Source organism: Enhydra lutris, unplaced genomic scaffold (assembly GCF_002288905.1).
Source record: "Enhydra lutris kenyoni isolate GAN:26980312 unplaced genomic scaffold, ASM228890v2 scaffoldscaffold60, whole genome shotgun sequence".
Classification (NCBI taxonomy): Eukaryota; Metazoa; Chordata; class Mammalia; order Carnivora; family Mustelidae; genus Enhydra; species Enhydra lutris.
Window position 1 is genome coordinate 2,554,252 of NW_019154144.1, and position 26,890 is coordinate 2,581,141.

General features: G+C 41.1%; 1 protein-coding gene across 1 annotated transcript in view; it reads right to left on the minus strand.

Moving 5' to 3' along the window:
• The window catches only part of LOC111158554 (katanin catalytic subunit A1 like 1), a 74,479-nt gene extending 61,859 nt beyond the window's left edge, over positions 1-12,620 (minus strand). Inside the window, exon 1 of the mRNA XM_022520654.1 lies at positions 12,472-12,620. The gene's annotated coding sequence lies outside the window, so the exon portion shown is untranslated. The remainder of the gene's footprint in view (positions 1-12,471) is intronic.
• Between the last annotated feature and the right edge of the window lie 14,270 nt (positions 12,621-26,890).

A 26,890-nucleotide genomic window follows, 5' to 3' on the forward strand; every position in this document is an offset into this window, starting at 1 on the left:
AAAATCATATTTACTGTGAAAGAGTGAATGCTCTCCCCCAATATCAAGAAAGAACAAGGCCTGTATATTTGCTCTTATCCCTTCTATTCAACATTAGAACTAGAAGTTCTAACTACCACAATCAAGTAAGAAAGAAAAAAATAAAAGGCATACGGATGGGGAAAAAAATTGCTTTTATTCATATACAACATGATTATGAATGGAGAAAATCCTAGGGAATCTACAATAGTTACTAGAACTAGTAAGTGAGTTTTGTAACTCAAAATTTATTTTGTAACTCAAAAGCTATTATGTTGTAGAACACAAAGTCAATATTAAAAAAATCAACTGCAAAAAATCAACTGCATTTCTACTTATTAATAATAAATAACTGAAAACAAAAATCAAAAATGAAAACACTAAAAAATATTAAATACTCAGGGATAAGTTTAAACAAAATACATGCAAGATCTGAATATTGAAAACAACCAAAAATGTCTAAGGGAAGTTAAAGATGACCTAAATTAGTGGATATACAGGTGTGAGCATGCTTATGAACTGATACATTCAATAGGGTAAGATGTCAAATCTCTTGAAAGTGATCTATAGAGTCAATACAATCCCAAATAAAATTCCAGCAGCCTTTCTTGTAAAAACTGACAAGCTGATTTCACAATTTATATGTGATTTCACAATTTATGATTTCACAATTTATATAAATACAAAGGGCACTGAACAGCCAAAACAGTTTACCAAAGTAAGACAACTTATGTTATCTGATTCCCAAGACTTACTATAAAGTTGCAACAATCCAGACAGTGTTGTATTGGCATACAGAAAGACTCACAGACCAATGGAACAAATTAGACAGTCCAAAAATAGATCCATACATATATGGCCAATTAATTTCTCACAAAGTTGTCAAGGCAAGTCAACAAGGACAATTTTTTTCCCAAAAAAAGGGTGCTGAAACAACCAGAAATCCATATGCAAAAAGAACCTGAAACTGAACTCTTTCTTAATATCAGATACAAAAATTATCTCAAAATGAATTATTGACCAAAACATAAGTTAAAACTATAAAACTTTCAGAAGACAACCCAAGGCATAGGGAGGGAGGGGGCACCAGTTCCTCAAGCCCCAGTTGCCATAAGGCAATGCACAATGGACTGGCTGATATCCTCATATACAGTAGGTTGCATTAGAGGAGAGGAATCCTCAGTTTAGGGAAGCCAATCTATTATACGGAACCTATCCTTTGTTCCAAAGGAAGATACTCTACCTACTTTTCAAAACTGTTCAACTTGGTATCAGTTTCACCCTGGGGAGTCCCTTTGCCTCTTCTATGTTGATTGATTGATTGATTGATTTTATTTTTATTTATTTAATTATTTTGGTCTGTCTTTCTCTTTCTTGGTTTGCTCCCTTACTTTCATGGAACACATTTTTCATATATGGGAGGTAGAGTTTTTGAGACTTTATTCTACCTTTATTTTACCTCCATAGTTTAGTGATAGTTTAGCTACTGAATGCTAGTTTGCAAATAATTTTCCTTCACAATTTTGAAGGTACTGCTCTACTACCTTCTAGGTTTCAATTAAGTTCAGAAGACTGGCATCATTGAAATTCCTGACCCTTTATGTATAACCTGTTTTGTTCCCCTTTCTGAAAGTCTGTGGGATCTTCTCTTTCACACAGGCTTTCAAAAATTGTTGATGATATATTTGAAATGGTCTATTTGGGACTCTTTCAATCTAGAAATTAATGTCTTTAATTTTAGAAAAATGTCTGAATTATTCCACTGATGATTTCTTTCCATTTTTTCTGTTTTTTTTCTGGAACACCTTTCATTCAGATGTTGGACCCTAGGTTGGTCCTCCCATTTTCTTACCCTCTCCTATTTTCCATCTCTTTGTCCTCTGGCTCAACTTCCTTCAAGATTTTCTCCAATTTATATTCTGATTTTTCTCTAGAGTATTTTTTCCTTTTGCATTTTCTTATTGAAGTATATAACTTATATAGTAGTACAAAAGTCTTAAATGTACAGCTCAATGAATTTTAACACTGAGGCATCCAGGTAACACCACATCACAACACAGAACATTTACAGCACTCCAGAAGGATCCTTGATGAGTTTTGCCTGCTTTTTAAATTTTTTTTTTAAGATTTATTAATTTATCTGAGAGATAGAGAGCACATGCACAAGTGGGAGGGGCAGAGGAAGAGGGAGAGAGAATTTCAAACAGATTCCATGCTGAGTGCAGAACCCCACAGAGGACAACATCTCACAATCCTGATATCACAACCTGAGCTGAAACCAAGTGTCAGATGCTTAACCGACTACGTCACCCAGGTACCCCTTACCTGAGCTTTAAAAATCAGTTTTATTGAGCTATAACTTTTGTTAAGTTATAGGATTTGATTTCTTTTGAAAAATGTATACAGTTGCATATCCACCACCACTGTGACATATAAAACATTACCATCACCCCAGAAAACTCCTTCCTGCCACTTTGAATTCAGTCTCTGCCCCCATGATGTATTCTTCTGTTCACATACCACAGTTTTGTCTGTTCTAGAATGAGACATGAATAGATGAATAGACATGAATAGATCACTCAGTGTGTTTTCTGGTGTTTGGCTTCTTTCATTTAGAAAATGCTTCTGAGATTCAACCACGTTGTTGCATGTTTTTGCTGCTGAGCAGTACCTCATTATATGGAAATGTTAAAATTTGTTTATTTATTCATTTCTCCATAGGCACTTTTCAAGGAAAAAAAAAAAGTACAGCATATATTCTTTTCCCAAGCCTCACAGAATTTCCACTGAGGTTAGATCTAAAACTTCAAGATACAAAAAAAGATAAAATCTACCATAAGACAGAGTCAAATGGTACAACGTATAGCAGAATTAATGTTATTATCTAAAGCACATGATAACCTATTATTTACTATAAAATAAGTATATTTAAAAGCATAGAAAACACATTAAAAAATGAATAGACAGATACAAAAAAGATTCAAAACTTCTAGCATTAAAAAAAAATAGTCATTGAAATTAAAAGCTCAATGAACTAGTAAGCAAATAGCAGATTTGACACAGATGAAAAAAAGAATCAAGAAACCAGAAGACAGAGCTGAAGAAATCGTCCAGAATGCAGCTTTTAGAGACTAAGTAAGCAAAGAGAAGAAATGCGGAGAATAGAAAGAGATGGTCCATGATATGTCTATTATGAATTCCAAAAGGAAAAAAAGAGAAAATATCCAGGTGATAATGACTAAGAAATTTCCAAAATCTAGGGACAATAATAACTATTTAAATAAATAAAGATAAGTCCACACCTAGAGACAAGGTAGTAAAACTAAAGAATGTTAAAAGCAATAGAAACAAATACTACAATACCTTTTAAAAAAAAAAAAAAAGCTAACTTTTCAAGAGTTATGTTTCAGTGGAAACCTAGAGTCAGTGAAATTATACCTTCGAAGTGCTAAAGGCGGGTGGGGGTGGGGAAACTGCAACACTGAATAGTATACCAAACTAAACTATTCGAGTGTGAAGGCAATATAAAAATTTCAAGCAGAAAAACTGATTATAAATGTAGGCACCACAAAATTTTAGTTGTGACCTCAGGCAAACGTGTAATTTCTCTAGGCCTTAGTTCTTTATCTATACAATAGGGAAAACAATATTTATCATCAAAGTTAAGAACTAAATGTGATGTTAGCATCCTTCCTAGCAAATAAAGAGAAGTGAATCAATGTAAGCTATTATCTTTACTCCACACTCAACATTAATATAGAGGTTTAGAGCAGCTAATTTTTCCTCAAAAATAACAAGAAATCAACTGACCCAGTTTTCATTATAAACGCCCACAAACAGAGCACCTGGGTGGCTCAGTAGGTTAAGTGGCTGCCTTCTGCTCAGGTCATGATTGCTCAGCAGGGTGCCTGCTTCTCCCCCTTCCCCCACCCCACTCACACTCTCTCTCAAGAGCATGCTCTCTCTCTCAAATAAATATTAAAAAATAATAAGAAATAAATTCCTAGAAGCTGTACCATAATTTTAGTTACTCTTAACCATAATCTTGAAATATAGAGGGTTTCTAAAAAATCTCCTTTATTATAAATTAGAAGTTTCTAGGACTTTTTTCTTTCCAAAAATTTTATTTATTTGATAGAGAGAGAGAGAGAAAAAAAACACAAACAGGGGGAGGGGCAGATGGCGAAGCCATCGTGGCTGATCCCAGGACCTTAGGCTCAACAGAGCCACTCAGGTGCCCCCAGAAGTTTCTAGGACTTAAAATGTCAGGTTACATCAAAAAAAGGCATGAACTGCTTTAAGCAATGTCATGCTTGACAATACTTCTCTTATTCTGAGATTATCACGTATTCAAAAATGAATTCAGCACCTTCTTACAGTATTTACTGCTGAACTGATCCAGTAATATTGCCCTATACAGAATGATCCAACTAGTATCTTCAAGGAGAGTTCTTTTCTCAAAGAGAGTTCCATGCTCAGAATGAGAAGAGCTCTGTTCAAGTTCATGCTCAGACCAAGAAGAAAGAAAGTTTCATTTGGTCCTACATAATTATGACTTATCTCTTTAAGACTCATATCTAACCCTAACGAATCAAATAAAATCCTGGTTCCAATCTCTCCTCAGCTACATTACATCTACAGCCACACTTTCTTCTCTTCTGAACTACCATTCTCCCACAACACACACACACACACACACACACACACACACACACACACACACTCACTCACACAGAGCTTTCTCTCCCAACATACTTGGATTTTTATCTCATACCAAGACTAGGGCACATGTTTGGGAAAACAAAAACTAGCGTATACTGAGAAGCCTAAACTGCTTAAGATATCACAAATAATTCTTTTGTCTCCACAGTTGTGCTTTTAAAATGAGAAAGAAAACATTTTTTCAAACTAATTTTTTAGGATGAGCGAGTGATATCCAATTCAGTTATAATGTATGTGAAGCTTTAAAAAATATTGCTTTAAGCTGTTTTCATTCTCACACTTCCATAATTCTCTCAGAATGTTCCTTTTCCTTCTATGAGTTGCAAATTCCTGAAATATTTATTTCAAAAACACTGAAGCAGCCTCAACTACAGCGATGTGAACAAAATAATACAAGTTGGAACTGTGGTAGCAAAACAACAAATCAGACTTGATTTTAAGCATTTTGTATCACGTTGAATTCTACCAACGTTCAGCCTCTACATACTTAAAAAAAAAAGTTTATTGAAATTGCCAAGGTCCAGTCTATTTCATACAATGTCTGCTATAAATCCAAGTAATTAAAAAAACACATAACCACAACTGCTCAAATTACCGCATTTTGAACTATGTTTTAATAGCAATAAATTAACCCATTATGTGAATACTAGTCACCAAAACAGTTTACTCTGAAAGCCACAATACCTCCCATTTCTTGATAATGGGTTATATGGTCAAGGACTGTAGCTTGCCAGGAATAATGGAGAACAGGACTTCATCACAAACTCAGAGACAACAGGAAAGTGTCTGTAGCAACCAAGTCTTTTCATGTGTTTCCTTACCTAAGCTCACTTCTCGAATGCTTAGGGAACAGACAAATGACTGTCCGCACAAAATAAAAGAATCTAAAGCGATCATTCTAAGAGCTTAAGTTTCTAAAAAAGTAGCCACAACAGTAATTTCTGCCCTGGTACTCAATTCTTTACAACACTGAGGCAGCCGACAATGTTTATACCTGCCATTCTGTGTCAAGATGGCAGCTTAAGCAATATATTTTATCTTAAGTACTTAAGTACCTTTTTAACATAGAAATAACGTTCACTGAATGTTTATTCCACATGAGGAAATATGATAAAAATGGCTGTCTAGTCATTATCTCCTTTAATCCTCATCACACTACTAAATAAAAATGGTTATCCCCATTTAATAGACGAGGAGGCAGAGGCTTTAAAGAATTTAAACACCCAGCCTGGATTTACACCCGGATGTGTCTAAACTCAGAGCCTGCACTGTTGGGTCATTATACTCTACCGCTCAAATTCCTTCAAAATACATCAACTCCTTCAAAGTTATATGGCTAATCCAAAAATAAAAAATAAAAGGCTAGCTAGTAGAGATGAAATAATGTATTTTATTCCAGTTGCCTATATAATTACATACTACTGTCCTTAATTTCAAGGTATTTGAATGATATTACATGAAACCTTTCAAAACCCTGTCTGCATCACATTACTTTACCAAGTAATCTTTAATCAATTAATATTATCATATCTATTCAGTCATACATTCATCATCTATTCTATAATATTTAGCAAACACCTACCCCATTTAGCAAACACCCATGTATATGGAAGGCCCATATTCACCAAGAAAAATGGAAGAAGGGAAAATCATCAGAAAGGAAAAGATACTTAAGTTTTAAGACACTCACGGGTACAGAGAAATCAAAGAGAATGAAAGAACATGCTATTGAAATAAATGAAATAAAGTTGAAGTTATACAGACATGATTATAAGTTACAGAAGCATTTATAAAAAATATCTTCATACCCAAAAAATTAGAAATAATTTCAAACTAAAGCTCACTTTTAAAAAATAATGAAATCTTGCCATTTGAAATGATATGAGTATGCTGAGCGAAATAAGTCAAAGACAAATACCATGACTTCACTCATAGATGGAAGTCAAGAGACAAAAAACAAGCAAAGGAGAAAAAAGCTGAGGGGGAGGCAAAGGAAGAAACAGACTCTTACTACAAGAACAAACCTACGGCCACCAGAGGCGACATGGATGGGAGGATGGGGGAAACAGGTGAAGGAGATTACGAAATGCACTTGTGTGAAGCACCAGTTACTGTGTGGAAGTGTTGAATCACTACTGTACACCTGAAACTCATAACACATTATATGTTAACTACTGAAATTTATTTTTTTTTATTTTTATTTATTTATTTGAAAGAGAGAAAGAGCACGAGCGGGGTGAGCGGCAGAGGAAGCAGATTCCTGCTGAGCAGAGAGCCTGATGAGGGGGCTCAATTCCAAGATTCCAGGATCATGACCTGAGCCAACTGCAGACACCTAACAGACAGACTCGGCCACCCAGGTGCCCCTAACTAACTGGAATTTAAATAAAAACTTAAAAAATAAAAGTCACTTTCTAACAGGATGCTTAACAGGAGCTTTTAGTCAACAATTATTAATGGACAATTAGTAATTAAGAATTACAAAGTTGGAAAGGGACTTAAAAGGTTATTTATTCCATCTCCATACCTTCAAATAGGGCCATAATCAAACCATCCATAGCAAAAGAAACAAAGACATCTAGTGGACATTAAACAACTCACCTTGGAAAACACTCCTTTTGGGTTTTTTTTTTTTTTCACTCCTCTCACAATCTATGCCTTAAATTTTTCTAGCTAATGCCTGTATATACCTAAGTTACTAAGTATTCTAAGGCAGTATTTCACCAGGCCTACCAAATATGAGTATAGTTATCTATGAGAAAAAAGTGTTTGAAATAATGCTGAGTACATTAAAATATACATATTTCCATTTTATAAACGGAGGTTCAAAATTAGTGACATCATAATATAAATCAGTCCAGAAATGAGATATAGTCAAAGAAATTTAGGCTACTGGAATCTCAAATCATGCAGCAGAATTCCAAATTTCTCTGAAGATGAAACCAAGGCAAAGATGTTAATATTATTAATGGTCTACAAAAAAAAAAAAAAAAAAAAATTTTACGGCATTTAAGGAAGACTCACTTAAAAGAGTAATTGATGAATCCTTTTATAGAACAAATCATTATTTTGTAATATACCTACTGCCTTGAACTACCTGCTTAATATGATCAGGTAGTCACAGAACAAGGTCTCTCGTCAAACAAATGACAATCCTGGCACATTGTTGCTATGGGGGAGGGAGGGAAGAGAAAGGTGTTCAGTCACTGGGCACTTTGGGTTTACCTCTGTTAAACTGCCTATTCCTCCCAAAAATCTTATAAATAGTATTACTATCTTTTTTTTTTTTTTTTTTTAGTAAGGAGACACGTTGGGAAACTTGCCTGTGATTACATAGAAAATAAGCTGTAGTTCCAGAATTGACAACAGATGTATCTGACCCCCTCCACTATACCATAGTCAGTAAACGTTCCTTGGAGAAATGTTCTCTATAAAAGAATACCACTGTGCATGTTGAGAAAATAAAGTATAAAGTACTAATCTAAAGGATCCATAGGAGCTTTCTAATTTTACTGTGATATTTCTACAAAATAGATAATTATCAGTTAAATGAATAAATATAAAGTTGTTTAAGAATACTCAATCGTTAAGTTCTTGGCCTGGATTCTCTTCTCTTTAGTAACACATTAAGCTATAGGTTTCTTTAGTATTTTAAGCTCTCCCATAGTAAATCGAAATTTAAGGAGGGGGGGGATCACACAACCTTGTGTTTTGCTGTCATTGAAAATTACTGAATTCTAATCTCAGCTTGACAAAACCATTCCTAACCCGTCCTAGCTTTCTACAGTGGCTATTCCAAATCTCCACCATTCTCCTTTCCTAAACCCAATCTCCTCTCATCAATTGACCTTGATTCCTATCGACCTCTTAGAGATCATGAGTTTGAACTCTCTAACTTATAAATTATCTATATTCTCACTTCTCTCCTTTTCAGTGCCTCTCTCCTCCTGTCTACATCAGCACACTACCTAGGATCACAGTGGGCACTTAGTTGATACTTAGACAATATAACTAATTCTAGACTAATTCTTCCACCCTCCTCATCCCATCCTTCCCTAAATTTTCAGAGTCCTCTATAAGCTATCTCCTCTTTATTTTCTACATCTGCAAACATTTCCTCTTTATTGGCTCTTTCCCTAATAGTTTATCAGTCTTTAAAAAAACAAAAACAGAAACAGAAAACCTACAAACCCTTTTTAGTTACTGCCTCATCTGTTTCTTTTCTTCAGAATCAAACTTCTTTAAAAAGAGAAGTATGCCTGGAAATTTCATAGTAAGGAAGTACTGTCAAGTAAGTAGCATAATATCACAGGGTTTTAAGAATCCTTAATTCTTTTTTAAAAGTTTATTTATTTAAGTAATCTCTAGACCCAATCGTAGGGCTTGAACTCACAACCCCAAGATCCAGAGTTGCTCACTCTACTGACTGAGCCAGCCAGGCACCCCAAAAACCCTTAATTTTCAAGATACATAATGAAATAATTACAGATAAAAAGATATAATATCTGAGTTTAGCTTTAAGATAATCCATTTGCAGGAAGGAGTAACAGAAGAAACAAAACTGGCTATGTGTTCATTCTTCAAGGAAAGTGACAATTACATGGGGAGCTCATTATTTTATTTTCTTTTGTATATGTATTATCAAGGAAAATTTTTAAAGTTTTTAATCTTGTTTTTCAAGTAGCCTATGCTCGCATTTCTCTTTTTTTTTTGCAAAGAAGTTTAGAAATACTTTACAGCCACCAAATCCACTGGACATGTTTCAATCTTTACCTTACTTGCCCTCTCCAAGACACAAGATACTCTGGTCCATTCCTGCTTCCTTTTTTCCTCTCCTTTGTCATTTGTTAATGCATGCTCACTCTGATTCTTCTCTCTGCCTCCCAACCTCTCAGTCTCATTTGTAGGCACTTTTCCCGCTTCCTTTCAAACATGGTCCCATTTTCCTGCCCCAATACACACATGTGGGCACACATGCACACACACCCAAAATGCTCTTCCTTCCCAAGAGTTCCACACTAAAACTTTTCCTTTTTCATTTCCACGCATTTCTCCAATGTGAGCTGATCCCCTCTCTCCTGTAATTTCAACTACTTACACACATGCAAATCCCCACCTCCAACCGTGAATGCTCTCTCCTAAGCTCCAGATCCAAATGCATCCTTACCTCAATATCCCACTGGAATTTTAAATAAATGCTCAGAACTGAACAGACCTTTATCTTTAACTCCAACAAAACCCTGCTCTTGCTCCTCTCAAATAAATGCTTTCACTATCCTCACAAACGTCCTAGCCAGAATATTAGAAATCATTTGTTTTAGGGTTCCAAAACTTTCTAGCCCCCAGCTAAAGTCATATCAATTTTATCCCTTAAATCCTTCTACAATCCCTGTCTACCATAACCTCAACTGCTTAGTTCAGATGTATCTTCATTTTTCTATTGTACCTTTTTTTCCCCTAAAACTGGTTTCCCTACACCACTCTATTCTCCCCTCTCCAAACTTCAGCTGGAGTTACCATTCTAAAATACAAACCCAATTAACACTACTTTTGAAATTCTTCAATGGTTGCCTATGTGGGGGAAAAAAAAAATCATGGTACCGAGTTCTCTTCTAACCTCTCCCCCAACTACATTGCAAGTACTCTAGGATTCAGGCATCAGAATGACCCAGGATTCTCCAAACACAAAACTCTGGAATCTATCCTTTGCTTTTGTTGTGCCACGTGCCTAAAATCACTTTCCTCAGGGGCATCTGGATGGCTCAGTGGGTTAAGCCTCTGCCTTCAGCTCTGGTCATGATCTCAGGGTTCTCTGATGAGGCTCTCCGCACAGCAGGGAGCCTGCTTCCCCCGCTCTCTCTGCCTGCCTCTCTGCCTACTTGTGATCTCTGTCAAATAAATAAATAAAATCTTAAAAAAAAAAAATCACTTTCCTCACCTTCTCTCCCAGTGAAACGTCAACTTACTTAGCTGAAGTCAAATGTCACATCATACTAGAAACTTCCCCCAATCTCCTTAGATAGGTCAAGATCTTTCTACCAATGGGTACAGAGAATGGCATCAGTGGTTGAGATCATGACTTAAATTAGACCCACCTGGGTTGAAATCCCAGGTTCAAACCTTATCAGCTATGACTCTGAACAAGATCTGTTTCTTCAACCCTAAGTAACAGTAGCTAGGGATTTTTATGAGGATTACATAATGGGCTACATGCAAAATACCGTACAGTGCCTCACTGAAATAAAGTATTAATAAATATAATTGTTATATTACTGTTTATTTCCACTCTGGGCTCCTTTAGCAACTTGCACCTATCCCTATTGTGATAACATGACTGTTTGCTCAGGCAGAACACAGACTATCTTCTATTATATTTTTATTACCACTACCAGGCATAACACCTACAATATCATAGGTTCTTAACAAATCTTGAATAAACAAATAATATGCTTCCAACCCCTGTACTATATGCCATTAAGGCCTCAATTTTTTTTTTCCTAAGGATCTTTTAAAATTTACTTTCCAACTCCTTATACAAAAATGGTACTTTAAGTAAAATTTACAAGTCAGCCTCATTGTAATAGAGAAAAAGGGAATTTTGTAGTGGCCTTGTGTTGTCTTCTTGTTTAAAAAACACAAACAGGGGTGCCTGGGTGGTATAGTCAGCTAAGCATCTGACTCTTGGTTTCAGCTCTGGTTGTGATTTCAGGGTCCTGCGATAAAGCCAGGAGTCTGCTTAAGAGTCTAGTCTCCCTCCCTCTCTCTCTGCCCCTTCCCCTGCCCCCTACTTAAAAAACAAAAAACAAAAAACAAAAAGAACTAACACACACAAAGTAAGCCCACTGTCCTATCAACAATTTTTCTAGATATTATATAAAATACTTAATTTCTAGGACAGTTATCTCCCTGTTGAAAAAATTCTAAAGGGTAATTAAGGCAGGTTTTCTAAATCTGTGTTGGCTTCCTTACCACCAGGACCTGAGCAAACTCTAAGGACTAAGGTGTACTGCAGAATATTTTTTTTTAAGTAGAACATGGCATTTTTCATTCTGAAAATATGCTCCTGAATAATTCTGAGAATAATGAAATACCAAAGAAAATAATTACTACTACCCACTGCTAAAAATAAAAAAAAAGACAAGTCTGTGCTTTAAAAATCACTAGTAAAAAAAAAAATAACTAGTAAGTTAAACTAATCTTCAAAATAGAATCAAAATATGTGTAGACAATATTCAAGCTAGTAAGTGGGGGTGTAGGTGTACTCATTTTGCAATCTTGACCCTCAAATAAAATGCAAAAGGCAAAACGGTAAAAAAAAAAAAAATGCTACTATATAATAGCATGGTCTCTACTTCTACACTTGATCTTGAAGCATTAACGCCCTTTGAGTAATTATTAATGGGTTTAATATGCAAACACCTCTGAGCTACTTAAGAATAAATATAATTAAATACCTAGAAATAAACGTATTAGGGAAAGGAGAAAGGCCAGTTAAAAAAAAAACAAAAACAGTTTCTCGGGTCTCACATCAAATGCGTGCCATACATACGGTTCGGCACCCAGAGGCAGCAACCTGGGAGGGTCAGAGACGCCGCAGGCCCGAGGCCCTGCAGCTAGGGCGGCTGCTCATCCCTGAGACCAGGCGGGGCGGTGGCCCAGCCCCGTCGGGGTGGGGCCGAGCGCAGTTAGCCGGGGCGGGCGAAACGGCAGGGCGGGAAGCCCAAGTCTCACCTCCACTTCCCTTTCCCAGCGCAGAGCACAGTTCCGCGACCACCCAAGAGCCCCTGCACCACAAAGACAGATTTTTCTCTCGCCCGGTCCGCTTAAAGTTTATCGGTCTTTCCCAACGGTCAGGGCCGCCGGGCTTTGTAGTTCGCCGGTCCGGGCCATCCCACCAAGGCAGCAAGCCTGTGGAGCCGCTAAACTACAATCCCCATAATACCCCGCGAGCCTCGCGCTCCCACTGTTCTCTACTTCCCCTCACGGCGCCCCAGGATGCGTGCCGCCGCACTGCCGTGGCAGCGGGAGACCGGGTGTGGCCGTCAACCTCAACACCCCACCACCTGCTCTCCTGCTTGCGCCCGTCTCCCTCTGATCCATTACTTACGTGCCGCAGGTCGGCCCGCCGTTGGTGAGGCGGTCCGGGTGGGGGTGGGGCACCGGCCGCCGCCGCCGCCGAGTCCGTTAGTTCCCTACGTGCGTGAAGAGGCGGTGGCGGCGGCGTACGGTTGCCATGGCAGCCGCAGGCCTAGCGAGCGGTGGGGGGAGCGCGGAGGCGCTAAGTCACTCGGGGGAGGAGCCTGGGAACCCCACCCGGGTGAGGGGGAAGGGAGGCGTAAGGGTGCGTCTGGAACCGAGAGACGGTGACATTGAGGAGGACGAGTGACTAACGGAACTCGGGTACTGCCCACTGAGCCCTGCCGCGGCAGCGTCCAATCAGGTTGGCAGGACGCGTGTCCTGTGCCATCGGCTGAGCGCGTTGGTGCCCGCTCTATTCTGGGTGGTTGCCTATGGCGTCAGAGGAAGGAGCGCCTGAGCGGCTCAGCGCCCGGCTCTTTAAAGGTCGTCCGGTCCGGCCCCTCCCCCGCCGCCTTTGCGGGCATCCCTCGCTGGCTCTGGAACCGGAACCACCCTTTCTGGGGTTTTCACCGGGAAAACCGAATTTGCAATTTTTCACACCTTTCTGCCACTTTGAGGAGTGGGATGGAAACGAATCCTTTAGTAAGGCGTATGCGTACGGCCTAAAGGATTATTAAGGACGTTTGAGAACTTTTAAGTGGCACTGATTTCGGCTGAATTTTTGATGTGTCATACTTCCGAAGTAACCGTTTATGGACTCTTCCCGAGACCCGTCTCAGAGATGCAGTGCCGCAGAGACAGGTTGAGCGCGTGGGCGTCTAAAACCCGCTTCTCGGTTCACGTCCTGCCCTTACACTGGGTAGCTGTTGACCAGGGGCAGTTTACTTACACGCTCTGATGCTGAACATTCTAACCTGCAAAATGGAGATGATGTCTAGCGCACCGTGCTTGTGAGAAATAAAGGCACTGAGACTGGTGGAGCGCTGTAAAACAAAGACTGGCATTCAGTTATTTACTCCTTTGTGATAAGAGTCAGGAGTGGTAGCCTGGAGGTGAGGGTGGGTGTGACTTGAAGAGGGAGTTTTCTGTAGTGATGGAAAAGCTCTACACCCTGCTTAGGGTTTCGGTTATAGAGGTATGTGCATCTGCCAAAACTCATGGAATGGTACGTGTAAAATCTGTACATTTCACTGTGAGTAAACGAACCTCAAGAAAAGAACATAAAAATAATTTCAGTCTTAGCAACTTTCAAATACATAAAAATAATTTCAGTCTTAGCAACTTTCAAATACAAAATACGGTGTTGTTAAATTTAGTCACCAGGCTGTACATTACATCCCCAGGACTTATTTATTCTGTAACAGAAAATGTGTACGGGGCACCAGGGTGGCTCCGTCGTTAAGCATCTGCCTTTGGCTCAGGTCATGGTCCCAGGGTCCTAGGATGGAGACCCTCATCCAGCTCCCTGCTGGGGTGGGGAGGGAAGCCTGCTTTTCCCTCTCTCACTCACCCCACTTGTGTTCCAGGTCTCAGCTGTCTCTCTCTCTGTCAAAATCAGTAAATAAAATATTTAAAAAGAAACTGTGTACCCTTTGACTCCCTTCATCACCCATTTCACTCCACTACTCCCACCCCCCACCTCTGGCAACCACCAATCTGTTCTCTGCATCTGTGAGACTATAATTAGAAATGTAGACCCTAATAGAGACCACAGAGATGTTGTCCAATCTCCAGATTTTGCAGATGTGGAAAATGAGACCTAGAGATTTAAGTAAATAGAGGAAGTGTGGGAGGGAATTACTCTGTCGTTTTCTACCAATAAATGTCTCTTGAGAAATTATGATTGAAAATAGCAAGCTACTTATGTGTATGTCATCCAGTTCTCAGTCTGGGTTACCTTGTCCACAGAAATTTTGTCGAAATAGACTCAAGTCCCTTTCCCACCTCCTGTGGAAAGGCCAATGTTCTCTCCAAGATTGTACATTCCCCCCATCACCAGAGTGGGAGGGAGGCGGTTACAATCTCGGGGTCATTTCTGGCTCTGAGTTCTTGTTTTTCTCTGAACACATGGACTCTCATATCTCACCTTTTGCAACTCTTTTCTCTCCTGCTACACACAGCTTGGAAATCAAACCCTTTTCTTTGGTTGTTTGTATAGCAGGCTCCTCTGAAGGTTTGGAGCAACTGGAGTTTTAAATGAATGCTGCCAATAACCTAACCCTAGGACTCCCTGGTCTTGGAAGGCCTTCAGTATCCCAATGGCATTGGTATCCACCAACTCCCTTTTTTTTTTTTTTTTTTCAGCAGAAAACTGCAACTCTGCACTAACCACCATCTCCCTGGTCCCATCTCTCTCTCTTCCTCTTTTCTCTCTTTACACAGTACCTTTAGTTATATCTGTCTCCTAATCTATACCTTCAGGACTACTTTCCATTCTTAAACTGTTCATTAAAGTATTTTCCTACACAAAGTACTTGCCCCAAAAGTAACTCTAGTGCTGGCTATTAAAATCATGTGTTTCAGCTCAGTATATAACCGCACATTCTATTTGATTCAGCCCAAAGTATACTCAGTAAATATTGAGCTTATGCATATGACCTGTCTAAGATACCTGCACAATGGTTTCAATTATGAAAACTATTCAGTATAAATGAGGAAGCATTCGACAGTAGCTGGAATCCGATGTCTAAGAGAAAGAAAAACTAAAGTCTCTGTGATCATAGGTAATACTGTGCAGAAATAATCACGGCTTTCAAGCAATAAAATCCAGAACCAAATCTGAGTCAATACTTAATAGCAATAATGACATCCTTAAAGAAGCAACACCTGGACTTGTCACCTCTAGCAATCTGATCACAACTCTGCATACATAATGAGCATATAAATAGTCTCCTTTACTCCTGGAGAAGGTGATACTGATCTGCTATCAGCTGAACACATGTTTTTGTAGTAGGGTTGATAGGTTCACCTGATCCATCTATCCCTCATCTAATTTCCCTTGTGACCAGTCACTTGTACTTAGAAGGCAGCTGGCCAGGGTTGCAGTGCAGACTACAGCCATGAAGAAGTCTGCAAATCCAAGGCCCCAGTGCATAACCCTCCTTGGTTTTTTTTGTTGTTGTTGTTGTTTTTTAAGATTTTATTTATTTGACAGATGAGAGGTCACAAGTAGGCAGAGAGGCAGGTAGAGAGAGAGGGGGAAGCAGGCTCCCCGCTGAGCGGAGAGCCCGATGTGGGGTTCGATCCCAGGACCCTGAGACCATAGCCTGAGCTGAAGGCAGAGGCTTAACCCACTGAGCCACCCAGGCGTCCCAACCCTCCTTGTTTTTTGAAGTCAGGATCCCAGAGAAGCAGCTCAGCAGGACAAACCACTTAATGAGAATGATGACAGCAGCAAAAGGCAACAGCTGCCTTCAAGCAGGCCGAAGGAAGATGGTCACACGAAGACCGTGAGCTACGGAAGCAAGGCCTTAGGAAACCTAGCATGGCTATGGACAGTTGGGAAGGAATGAGGACCGACAATTGTTTTTTGTTTTCACGGGAGACTTTGGGTCAGTTCAAGTAATAAATACACTGTGCAAATCTGAAAGTAATAACAGATGCATCTACATAGACAATATGGTCATGAGCCATTGCCCTCATTAAAGAGACTTAGAACATCTAGGGGCGCCTGGGTGGCTCAGTTGGTTAAGCATCTGCCTTCGGCTCAGGTCATGATCTCAGGGTCCTAGGATGGAGTCCCACATCGGGCTCCCTGCTCAGCGGGGAGTCTGCCTCTCTTTCCTCTCCCTCTGCCCCTCCCCCACCTTGTGTTCACACTCTTTCTCTCTAAAGTAAATAAAAATCTTAAAAAAAAAAAAAAAAGAGAGAGAGAGAGAGAGACTTAGCACATCTGGTTCAGAGTTTGACATTTTTCTTCAGTTCTCAGGGTTGGCCGCTCCAGCATTTGACTTTGCTGGCCACCCTCCTTAGCGGTTCCCGAACTTGGCTCTCCCCCAAGCTTGCTTCGCTGTGTTATTCATCATCTCTTCTACCTACTCCTTGTAGGAATAGCTTGTGGAAATAGCTCCCAACATTCAGTCAACACACCCTCTCCATTTACAGGGTTTCATCTCTCAGCCTTGGCTGACGCTCAGATTTCCTTTACTAGTTTTGATCCCCAAACTGCAGTCCAGCCCGAGCATGCTGCGCAGGTCCTTAACCTCGCTCTGTAGAATGTTTTCTTCACCTGGGATGCTATCCCCCTACCCTAAATTCTACCTATTCTGCAAAAACTAACTCGGGCCTCGGCAGGAAGCCTCTCCTGGTCGTTCCTGCTCATAATCGTATCATCTTGCTCTGTACTTACAAAATTCCTGCCTTTATCACCCACTTAGGCAACTAGCTGTAACAGCCTAGTGGCACCTATCGTGTTGTTTACTCATTGGCTTTTGTCTTTTCTCCTCACTGGATTTCAAGCTCCTCTGATGTACATTTCTGGGTATTTCCAAACACTTCTTTATAATACCTTTCATATAAGGACACAATATTTTTGACTGATGGCTCCTTAACTTTTCTCCTGAGTTAAACCTCCTCCTTTCTCATAGCTCTCCCCCTTCTAGTGCTATGAAGGACATTTACAGCCTCCTACTATGAATATCCCTGAAGCTATGGAAAAGTATGGGCCCTCATGTGTATTCAGTGGATGGGTTTCTTGAGAGGCAGTTCCTCTAAGACTCTTTTGGTATGGAAGGAGTTCAGAAGGTGAATGGCACTGAATTCCAATGCTCAAAGTCACTACTAGGTCCTAGAGCAAAGTTTAGTAGGTCATGAAATCAATTTCATGCATCCTATCCAGCTTTTTAATGTTTAAAATGGGCTTGGGTAAGATAGAGTAGGGTAGGGCAGAAGCAAATAGAAGCCCTAGGAACGACATGCAGAGTGTATGCACATAGTTCTGGCCAAGTTCTAGACAGCAGTCAATGAACTTCCAGCTTCAAACCTACCCTCCCTCTACTGCTTTGTGTTGGTGGAGCTGGAACTAGGCAACCCACATTTCTCCTTTGTCTGCAGGCTCCTGGGTACACTAGGGAAGAGCACGAGGCTAGAAGAGGAGGAAGCCACTAGCTCACAGGGTCGCTTCCTGTTAGTCTACTATCAGCATCACCCCAGCAATGGCCTTTTAGCCTGGTGGCAGTGATTTCTGCCTCCAGCTTCTAGTGGCACTTCCAGAACCAGCCTCAGGATACCTCTCCTCCCTCCACCCAGATTTACCTGCATGAGTCACATGTGCCTTTCTTCAAACGTCTGGAGCCCGCATCCCTGGTGCTCCTCTTTAGGCTGCTGGGTTCTAAGAACCCCACCCTCCTCTCCACTCTTTGATCTCTGGCCCCAGAGGCAGTTGCTGCTTTGCAGTTATTACTGACATGTTCCTCCAGCATTCTTTTTCAATTTTTACAGCCCTCCAACATCTATTTAATTCCCTCTGCTAAATTCTTCCTCTGAAATACTTCTGGTTTCTTTTTTTAAAGATTTTATTTATTTATTTGCCAAAGAGAGCGCGTGAGAGCACTTGAGCACAAGCAGGGGGAGTGGCAGGCAGAGGGAGAAGTGGACTCCCCACTGAGCAGGACTTGGGACTTGATCCCAAGACCCTGGGACCGCAATCCGCAACCCGAGCTGAATGCAGATGCTTACCCGGCTGAGCCTGAGCCGCCCAGGCGTCCCTACTTCTTTGGTTTCTTTTCTCCTGACTGGTGGACCCTGACAAATATGGATTGGGAAGTGAAACATTTCCTGCTGTGAATTTTCAGTCCAAAAGGTTTAAGATGACTTAAATGCCCAGGGGCCAGCCCAACCCTGTCCGGGGGGCTCTATATCTCCGGTGTGCAAAGAGCAGAGACACACGGAGGTCGTTGTCACTGTCAGAGCCCAGGCCTACCTAGCATTGCCTGTAAAAATCATTGCCAATGAGCCGACAGCTGTCTCCCACAGTTTGGCGGGATCCCTGACTTTCATCTGGAATCCGACCTCTTGGATATGTAGAAACTCAGCTTTTTAACTTGCTGCCCTTTTACTCTTTTTTGCGAGTGGCAGAAGGCAGAAGTTACTGGGGAAAAAAATCAAGGAAGTGTACCAGAGACCTGATAAAGTGGGACTTAGCGAGTTGAAGAAAAGGATGAAAACGATAGATTTCCGGTGTGCACCTTTTCTCTGATGATGCCTTTTCTCATAGGTGACAGGAGGAGGTAATAGGCCAGAGAAGGAAAGGAAGAACCTTATCCCGATGTTTCCGCCAAATCCAGCCCAAATGAGTCTTTTGCTCTCTTTTATTCATGAACTTACTTCATACTTCTGCTTCAGTGCTCCCATTAGAAGGGAGACACTTTTTAAAGACCAGAGCTATTAGGCCGGCCTCACTTAATCACATATCCTTAATGAAAAGAACTGCTCTACATTTGGGGAATTCAAAATATTTCTTATGTACGCCAAAATAAACACAGAACCTCTTGGCAGTCGTCTGTGGGGATTCTCCCTGCTTAGGATTTTTGTATTTCTTTATGCTAATTTAGAAATATGAACAGAAAACCCAGGACTCAAGGCTGTTAAGTGGATTTGTAACACTCTGGAGTGTCGTGGGTACGTAACTCAATGAATGAATGTATAGTCCTCTGTGATAGCTGGAGTAATAGTATTTTCATTGAGAACTGCAGTCAGTCACTGTATATTCTCTGCAAGCTGCTAATACATTAGCAATGCGTCTTTCACCTAACTGTTTTAGGACCTTACATTTAGTAGAGGAATACATAACCAAATGTGAATTACTCTGGCAAATGTTGGCAAATGACTTCGTTTGTGACACGCAGAACATTTTCTAGCGAAATGAAAAGCATGTCACCTTGTGATTTCGCCACTGAAACACGTTACAATATAGGTGGCGTGTCACAGAGGAAAAGCAGCTTGTGATCAGGTTTTCTATTTGTAGAAAGCAGGGTTGTGCTAAGCAACCCAACCACAAAGCATTTTAAGTTTGAATGAAGAAAGGAGCGGTGCAGCTGGGATCCCATCTCCCCTTCCAAGAAGATACCAGCCACCTAGAGACCTATAGGTCCTGGTCCTGGAATCCTTCTCTTGCCTGCCTTTTTTTTTTTTCCCTCCCCTGTGTCCTGTTTTAGTTCGGCCAATAGGGAATTGAAAGTGATGGGGTGATAGGTTTGGTAGGTTTGGGAGGTAAATTCTATTTCTTCTCTTCCCTCTTGTTTTTCTGTTAGATTTTAGGTCTTCTTTGTGATTTATGTGCGTAGATGATGACTTACATGAATCATTCCTAAATGGTTAACTATTCAAGCAAACTGTTCATCATCTAGTTCTCTGTGATATCCTCACCTTATGTTTGCCAGGCTGCCTCCCTCTTTTCTCAAATCCCACTGCAAATTCCACGTTTCCAAAAAACCCTCCCTGACAGCAGCAATGAAGACTTCTAACAGCTCTTATTCATCCTCGTCTCTGTCCCTTTTCCCCAACTCTCCGGTTGCCTGTTTCACCATCTGACAGTGAAATCACAATGAAATAAAGGACAGCAATCATGTAAGTTTTCTGCTCTTTCTTCCCTCTTGATCTGTGCCTGAATTTATGCCTTCGTGACAAACAGGCATGTTGTTTTTTTAACCATTACAATATACATGAGAATTAGAGTTGTCCTCTCATACCTCAGAGATACTGTGGGCTGTTTCCAGAACATCACAATAGAATGAATATCACAGTAAAGCAAATCAAATGAATTTTTTGGTTCCCCAGTGCATATAAAAGTTATGTGTACATGCTACTATAATCTTTTAACTGTGCAATAGCATTATGTCTAAAAAACAATGTACTGGGGCACCTGGCTGGCTTATTGGAGTGCTACTCTTGATCTCAGGGTTGTGAGTTCGAGCCCCGTGTTGTGTTGTAAAGATTACTTTAAATTAAAAAAAAAAAGGAAAATCTTAAAAATAAAAATACATTTAGAAAATAAAAATACCTTAATACAAAGCTTAATACAAGGATCCTTATTGTGAAAGATGAGTTTTCAGCTGGTGGAGGATCTTGCCTCACTGTTGATGGTGGCTGACTGATCAGGGTGGTGGTTGCTGAAGGTTGGGATGGCTGTGCCAATTTCTCAAAATAAAACAACAATGAGGTTTACTCATGTTTATACCTGTAGAGCTAATTCATTCATTTTAACTGTTGCACCCATATAATACAGCGCATTCATTTCCCATTGATGGACATTTCATTTCTTTCCAACTTTCATGTCTGATGAGTCTGGGCTGCTGTAAGAAAAACATCATAGGCTGAATGGCTTATAAACAGAAATTTATTTCTGACTTTTCTGGAGCCGGAATAGTTCAAGATCAAGTCACTGGCAGATTCGATGTCTAGTAAGAGCCAGCTTCCTTGTTAATTGACAATGGTCTTCTGTGTCCTCTCCTGGCAGAAGGGGAGAGGAAGCTCTCTGAGATCTTTTATAAGGACACTAATCCCACTCGTGAATGCTCCACCCTCATGACCTAATCACCTCCCAGAGATCCCACCTCTAAATACCATCACTGTTGGTGGTAGGGTTTGAACATTAGAATTTGGAGGGGATATAAGCATTCAGTCTGCAGAATTCTACCTTTGGCCCCCCAGAATCCATGTCCGTCTCACATGTCATCAACTCTAATGTCCAAAGTCTCATCTAAATATCATCTAAATCAGTTATGAGTGACACTCGATATTCATCCTGAGGCAAATTCCTCTCCAGCTGTGAGCCCATGAAACCAAATGTGCCATGTGCTTCCAAAACAAAAATGGTGGGGCAGGCCCAGGACTAACTTTCCCATTACAAAAGGGAGAAACAGGAAGGAAGAAAGGAGGGAGGTCCAGAGTTAAGTTCAAAACCCAAGGGGGCAAATTCTACTAGACCTTAAGACTGGAGAACATTCCTCTTTGACTTGATGCTCTGCGCTCCAGGTACACTAGGGTAAGAGTCCCACCGTCCATACACCCTGGGCTGGCGGGCCTGCTCTCCCAGCTTTGTTGAGCAGAAATTGGGCCCCAAATCTCCCAACAGCCCTGGCCCCATGGCTTTGGGTGGTCTCACCTGCTATGGCACACCTGGGTACCACTCTTATGGCTCCAGGGTCCCATACTTTGAAATTTAAGAGAAGGCAGTCATGTCCCCAGGGATTGTACTCTCTGTAGGCTGTGCAGATACCACCAGAATTTGCTGCCTGCACTCTCTTGGGGGGCAACCACTGTAGCTGCGTTGCACCTGGGCCCACTGGCTCCTCCTATGGGGCAGCCTGGGGAGGGGGGGTAGGAGGTGTGGTTTCGCTTGTGCAGTGTAAGGGGAGGCAGTGCCCAGCAGCGCACATTGAGCTAGAAGTGCAGCAACCCCTCTTTTGAAACTGTTCTTCCCTGCCCTCCCGCTTGGGCCTCTGTGGGAATGGTAGGCCTAAAGATCTTTGAATCACTCTGAGAGGAATGCTTGGTCATTCCTCCATTGTTTTGGGGAATACCAATGGGCTTCTGATGAGGAGGCTCATCTATTCCAATCTCCTCATCAAATGGTCACTTAGCTACACCCTTAGTGTTCTCTCCCAAAGAGGCTTTCTCCTTCCTTTCAACTGGGACAGACAGAGATTTTTCCAAATATTTACGTTCTGGTTCCTTTTTGATTAACAATTCCATCTTTAAGTCATTTCTCTCTTCTTGAATTTTACTGTAAGGAGTCAGGAAGTGTTTCTGCTAAATATCCAATTTCATTGACAGTGTGAACGGATTTCAATCTCAAATGGAACCAGAGGATATGAAATGGAGAATCTCAAGAATGTGACCTCAGGGGTGCCTGGGTAGCTTGGTTGGTTAAGCATCTGTCTTCTGCTCATGGTCCCAGGATCCTGGAATCAAGCCTCGCCTCCGTTCTCAGACTCCCTGCTTGGGGAGTCTGCTTCTCCCTTTGCCCCTCCCCCCTGCTCATGCTCTCTCTCAAACAAATAAATAAAACCTTAAAAAAAAAAAAAAAAAGAATGAATCCTCAGGAGAATAGAACTTAAGAACCAAGAAACTGATTTCCACCAAATGCCTCATTTACCCAAGACTAAGACTTAGTGCCTGACCAGTGAACATGCAAAAAGAAACTCTCCCCATCCTAGGGGCGCCTGGGTGGCTCAGTGGGTTAAGCCGCTGCCTTCGGCTCAGGTCATGATCTCAGGGTCCTGGGATCAAGTCCCGCATCGGGCTCTCTGCTCGGCAGGGAGCCTGCTTCCCTCTCTCTCTCTCTCTGCCTGCCTCTCTGTCTACTTGTGATCTCTCTCTGTCAAATAAATAAAATCTTAAAAAAAAAAAAAAAAAGAAAAGAAAAGAAACTCTCCCCATCCTTAAGCCAATAAACTCACTGCTTGGAATCTGGCTCAAATTCCCCTTCACTGCATTCCTTGCCCATAAATATTCATCCCAGACACTGAATGGACCGACCTGTAGCTTGCCATTTCCCAAGTTGTATTCTTCTGCTATTCCTGGATAAACTCCATTTTAGGTCATTTGAACTTACCTCAGTTTACCACTTTATTTAGGTTGACATTTGCTTGTTCTAACTTCCACAAAATACTGGAATATGAACACAATTCAGTTGTTTTCCGCTTTATAAAGGATGGCCATCCTTCTATTCTCCAATAAAATGTTCCTCATTTCCATCTAAGACCTCATCAGAATGGCCTCTACCATCCCAGTTCCACCACCATTCCATTCAGGATTACTTAAGAAGATTGAGGCTTTCCCTACAACTCTCCTCTTTCTGAGCTCTCACCAGAATCACGCTTAATAGTCTGTTCATAGCAATGTCAGCCTTTTCTAGCATGCACCTCAAAACTCTTCCAATCTCTACCCATTACCCAGTTCCAAAGCCACTCCACATTTTTTTTACTTGACAGAGAGAGAGCTTGCGCACAAGTACAGGGAGTGGCAAGCAGAGGAAGAGGGAGAAACAGGCTCCCCGCTAAGTAGGGAGCCATATGTGGCATTCATTCCAGGACCTTGGGATCATGACCTAGCCAAAGACAGATGCCTGACCAACTGAACCACCCAGGCGCCCCACCACTCCACATTTTTTTAAATACTTTTTTTTTATTTGAGAGAGAGTGAGAGGGAGAGAGGGAGAGAGAATCTGAAGCAAACTCCAAGCTGAATGCAGACCCCAACGTGGGGCTTGATCTCACAACACTGAGATCATGACCTGAGCCAAAACCAAAAGTCAGACAACCAACTAAGCCACCCAGGTGCCCTGCCATTCCACATTTTTAAGAGTTTGTTAAAGCAATGCAATACTCCTGGTACTTCACTAATCTAAAGGTTGTACAATGAATATTCTTGGAGGTTACTTTGTACATATGTGTAAAAGGTTTAGTGGGGGGCGCCTGGGTAGCTCAGTGGGTTAAGCCTCTGCCTTCAGCTCGGGTCATGATCTCAGGGTCCTGGGATCTAGCCCCGAGTCGGGCTCTCTGCTCAGCAGGGAGCCTGCTTCCCCCTCTCTCTCTGCCTGCCTCTCTGCCTACTTGTAATCTCTCTCTCTGTCAAATAAATAAATAAAATCTTTAAAAAAAAAAGAAAAAAAAAGGTTTAGTAGGATTTATGCCAAGAAGGAGAATGATGGATAGCAAAGCATGCTCATCTCCAATTTTCCTAGATTTTACAAATTATTTCCTAAACTGGTTGTATCCATTTACATTCAAAAGAGCAGAACAAGAGAATTTCTATTTCACCATATCTTGGAATTATCCAACATTTTCGTTTTTGCTGGTCTGACAAGTATGAAAGTATTAAGGTATATTTGAGTTTAATATGGGTTTCACTATACGAGTATTGTCAAGTCAAGGAAATGAAGCAGAATCCAAGGAAGCAGAGGAAGTCAGATATAAATTAGGTAGTATATTAGTTCTCTATTATAATAAATTACCTCAATATTACAGATCTTACAGGTGCAAGACAACAGACTTTTCTTTTCTTTCTTTCTTTTTTTTGGCTTGATCCCAGGACTCTGGGATCATGACATGAGCCAAAGGCAGAGGCTTTAACCCACTGAGCCACCCAGGTGCCCCGACAATAAACTTTTCTTATCTCAGTTTCTGAGGGTCAGGAATCCAGGCACAGTTCACCTGGGTTCTTGGCTTCAAGGTGTCTCTGAAGCTGCAAACAAGGTGTTGGCCAGGGCTGGAGTCTCATCTGAGAGCTTGACTGGGAAGGACCTACTTCCAAGCTCCTATGGTAGTTGGCAGGATTCAGCTCTTTTCAGGCAGCTGGACGGAGGGCCTTCGTTCCTTGTTGGTTGTCAGCTGCCTTCGGTTCTCTGTTATCGGAACCTCTTCACAGGTCAGTTCATAATATGCCAACTCACTTCATCAAAATCGGCAAAGGTGAGACTGTGATAGCAAAACTTGATAGAATCTTGATAGAATTGATAGAATCTTCAGTAATCTATTCTTCAGTATAGAATCTTCAGTAATAAACTTGATAGAATCAAAACTTGATAGAGTCTTCAGTAATCTATTTATGAATAATAATATTCATGGATAGTATCTAGTAATCTGTTCATCTTGCTATATTCTACTGGTTAGAAGCAAGTCACAGAGGGGCACCTGGGTGGCTCAGTGGGTTAAGGCCTCTGCCTTCGGCTCAGGTCATGGTCCCGGAGTCTTGGGATCGAGCCCCGCATCGGGCTGTCTCATCAGTGGGGAGCCTGCTTCCCTTCCTCTCTCTCTGCCTGACTCTCTGCCTACCTGTGATCTCTCTCTCTGTCAAATAAATAAATAAAATCAAAAAAAAAAAAAAAAAAGAAGAAGCAAGTCACAGATCCCAGGAATACTCGAGGGAGAGGGATTACTGAGAAGCGTGACTATCAGGAGGTGGGGATGATTACAGGCCATCTTAAAGTCCATCTGGCATAGGCAGGCATAGGAATTAAGAATATTGGTTAGCCCATCATTACAAGCCCAAATAATAGTGGGCTCAGTTAGCCTAGAGATGTATTTCTCTCTCATTTGGAAGTGTGGATAAGCAGTGCGGGGATGGTACCACCGTCCCTCGTCATCACCAGGGACCCATTCTCCCTCTATCTCATTCATCCGCCATTCAAAACAGGTGGCTTCTACCTCATCCTACTGGACAGTTGCTCTAGCACTTGCCACCATGCCGCACTCCAGCCACTGAAATCCATTCTACCTACTGCAGCCAGAATAATCGTGCTAAGATGAAAATCTAATCACGTCATTCCTCTGAGTAAATACCAATGGCACTTCCAGCCTCCAGTAGAGGTTCTCCAACTTTTTTTTTTTTATCATAAAACTCTGTAGTCAGTACAGGCATACATATATAGGTACACACCACAGACACACACACACACACACACACACACACATACACACTCTCAAATGTAGATCTCAAACCCATGCAAGTTTCTGAAATAAAACTCACTCTCACTACTTCTCTACTATTCCCTTTTTCTTTTATATGAATTCACGAACTATTAATGAATGTGGGAAAACATTGGCCTACAGGATATAGTTCAGGGTAAATGGTGACCTGATGGTGCCTGTTTTTGCTTCCTCTCTTCACTCCAAACTCCTCATGGTCCCAGATCTTGGTGCCTATATGCCTCCTGCTTCTGCCTATAACCACCCTCCCCAACTGTCCTTCTCACCTCACCAGTTCCTCCTTGCTTTTCAAGAATCAGCTCAAGCTTTCCCTCTGGAACTCATTGCCTCGTCCCAGTCCCTTTCCTGGAGCCCCACAGAACTCTCACTTCTGCTGCTTCCAGTCATCCACTTTCATCTCTGCTTCCCCCTAAATCAGTGCCCCTGAGGATGGGAACTCTGACTAAGGTCGTGTATCCTCAGCCTTTGCAGAGTACCTGACATAAAGTCGAGACCTAATAAATGTTTCTTCTATGAATAAATAAATGAATGAGTGTCATAGGAAAAGAAGTTCCTGACAACATTTACTGAAAATCTATTGTATGTAGAGCGTTGTGCTAGAGAGAATCATGAAAACAAAGGCAGAAGTTGACAGTGATACA